General features: G+C 45.8%; 2 non-coding genes and 3 pseudogenes across 2 annotated transcripts in view; all 5 read left to right on the top strand.

Annotated features, from left to right (window-relative positions):
• LOC138255218 (5S ribosomal RNA) overlaps positions 1–110 on the top strand; it is a 119-nt gene extending 9 nt beyond the window's left edge. Inside the window, exon 1 of the ribosomal RNA XR_011197859.1 lies at positions 1–110. This exon is cut by the window's left edge and continues 9 nt beyond it. This is a non-coding gene — a ribosomal RNA (5S ribosomal RNA).
• Positions 111–556: 446 nt separating this feature from the next.
• LOC138256479 (5S ribosomal RNA) lies at positions 557–675 on the top strand (annotated as a pseudogene).
• Positions 676–1,118: 443 nt separating this feature from the next.
• On the top strand, positions 1,119–1,227 carry LOC138252119 (5S ribosomal RNA; annotated as a pseudogene).
• Positions 1,228–1,673: 446 nt separating this feature from the next.
• LOC138252126 (5S ribosomal RNA) lies at positions 1,674–1,781 on the top strand (annotated as a pseudogene).
• A 443-nt stretch (positions 1,782–2,224) lies between these two features.
• LOC138252510 (5S ribosomal RNA) lies at positions 2,225–2,343 on the top strand. The gene has a single exon (XR_011195242.1). It is a non-coding gene; the product is annotated as a 5S ribosomal RNA (ribosomal RNA).
• Positions 2,344–2,500: the final 157 nt, after the last annotated feature.

The following is a 2,500-nucleotide window of genomic DNA, read 5'->3' as shown; positions in this document are numbered from 1 at the left end:
CATACCACCCTGAATGCGCCTGATCTCGTCTGATCTCAGAAGCTAAGCAGAGTCGGGCCTGGTTAGTACTTGGATGGGAGACTGCCTGGGAATACCAGGTGCTGTAGGCATTTTGCCTCTTGCAGACAGTAGGTGGTGCACGTCTTAGAACAAATGCATAGAGTCCTCTCTAATGTTACTTTTCAATTATTATTTCTTCTACTCTTTTTTCCTTTCTTCAAATAAATAAAAAAACAGCAATAACACTAAAATACACTCTTTCTGAAGGAAAATTGAGAATCTTTCTGCACTTCACACTCACCCCAAGCTGCTGGTGGTGAGCTGGTCTGTTGCTGCTTGTGCTGGGCCCTAAAGAAAGGGCAGTCTGAGACTGTGTGTAAGTGAAGGTGAAGCGATTGCGAGGCTGGTGCAAAACAGGGTGTGCGATTGGCCCTCTGTAAGAAGTTTGTGAAGGAGGGCAGTTTGTGAACAGTAGAGTGCAGGCGTGTTTGAGAGCAGCAGGCTCCAGACCGGCGGGCTGTCTCAACACAAGAAACCTGAAACAGGAGTGTGTTTTGCCTGCGGCCATACCACCCTGAATGCGCCTGATCTCATCTGATTGCAGAAGCTAAGCAGCATTGGGCCTGGTTAGTACTTGGATGGGAGACTGACTGGGAATACCAGGTGCTGTAGGCATTTTGCCTCTTGCAGACAGTAGGTGGTGCACTTCTTAGAACAAATGCATAGAGTCCTCTCTAATGTTACTTTTCATTTATTATTTCTTCTACTCTTTTTTCCTTTCTTCAAATAAATAAAAAAACAGCAATAACACTAAAATACACTCTTTCTGAAGGAAAATTGAGAATTTTTCTGCACTTCACTCTCACCCCAAGCTGCTGGTGCTGAGCTGGTCTGCTGCTTGTGCTGGGCCCTAAAGAAAGGGCAGTCTGAGACTGTGTGTAAGTGAAGGTGAAGCGATTGCGAGGCTGCTGCAAAACAGGGTGTGTGCTTGGCCCTCTGTAAGAAGTTTGTGAAGGAGGGCAGTTTGTGAACAGTAGAGTGCAGGTGTGTTTGAGAGCAGCAGGCTCCAGACCGGTGGGTTGTCTCAACACAAGAGGCCTGAAACAGGAGTGTGTTCTGCCTACCGCCATACCACCCTGAATGCGCCTGATTTCAGAAGCTAAGCAGCGTCGGGCCTGGTTAGTACTTGGATGTGAGACTGCCTGGGAATACCAGGTGCTGTAGGCATTTTTCCTCTTGCAGACAGTAGGTGGTGCACATCTTAGAACAAATGCATAGAGTCATCTCTAATGTTACTTTTCATTTATTATTTCTTCTACTCTTTTTTCCTTTTTTAAAATAAATAAAAAAATAGCAATAACACTAAAATACACTCTTTCTGAAGGAAAATTGAGAATCTTTCTGCACTTCACACTCACCCCAAGCTGCTGGTGGTGAGCTGGTCTGTTGCTGCTTGTGCTGGGCCCTAAAGAAAGGGCAGTCTGATACAGTGTGTAAGTGCAGATGAAGCGATTGTGAGGCTGGTGCAAAACAGGGTGTGCGATTGGCCCTCTGTAAGAAGTTTGTGAAGGAGGGCAGTTTGTGAACAGTAGAGTGCAGGTGTGTTTGAGAGCAGCAGGCTCCAGACCGGCGGAATGTCTCAACACAAGAGGCCTGAAACAGAAGTGTATTCTGCCTACGGCCATACCACCCTGAATGCGTCTGATCTCAGAAGCTAAGCAGAGTCGGACCTGTTAGTACTTGGATGGGAGACTGTTTGGGAATATCAGGTGCTGTAGGCATTTTGCCTCTTGCAGACAGTAGGTGGTGCACGTCTTAGAACAAATGCATAGAGTCCTCTCTAATGTTACTTTTCATTTATTATTTCTTCTACTCTTTTTTCCTTTCTTAAAATAAATAAAAAAACAGCAATAACACTAAAATACACTCTTTCTGAAGGAAAATTGAGAATTTTTCTGCACTTCACACTCTCCCCAAGCTGCTGGTGCTGAGCTGGTCTGCTGCTTGTGCTGGGCCCTAAAGAAAGGGCAGTCTGAGACTGTGTGTAAGTGAAGGTGAAGCGATAGCGAGGCTGGTGCAAAACAGGGTGTGCGATTGGCCCTCTGTAAGAAGTTTGTGAAGGAGGGCAGTTTCTGAACAGTAGAGTGCAGGTGTGTTTGAGAGCAGCAGGCTCCAGACCGGCGGGCTGTCCCAACACAAGAGGCCTGAAACAGGAGTGTATTCTGCCTACGGCCATACCACCCTGAATGCGCCTGATCTCGTCTGATCTCAGAAGCTAAGCAGAGTCGGGCTTGGTTAGTACTTGGATGGGAGACTGCCTGGGAATACCAGGTGCTGTAGGCATTTTGCCTCTTGCAGACAGTAGGTGGTGCACGTCTTAGAACAAATGCATAGAGTCCTCTCTAATGTTACTTTTCATTTATTATTTCTTCTACTCTTTTTTCCTTTCTTCAAATAAATAAAAAAACAGCAATAACACTAAAATACACTCTTTCTGAAG

Source organism: Pleurodeles waltl, chromosome 8 (genome assembly GCF_031143425.1).
Source record: "Pleurodeles waltl isolate 20211129_DDA chromosome 8, aPleWal1.hap1.20221129, whole genome shotgun sequence".
Classification (NCBI taxonomy): domain Eukaryota; kingdom Metazoa; phylum Chordata; class Amphibia; order Caudata; family Salamandridae; genus Pleurodeles; species Pleurodeles waltl.
This window is presented reverse-complemented; position numbering and strand designations above follow the sequence as displayed.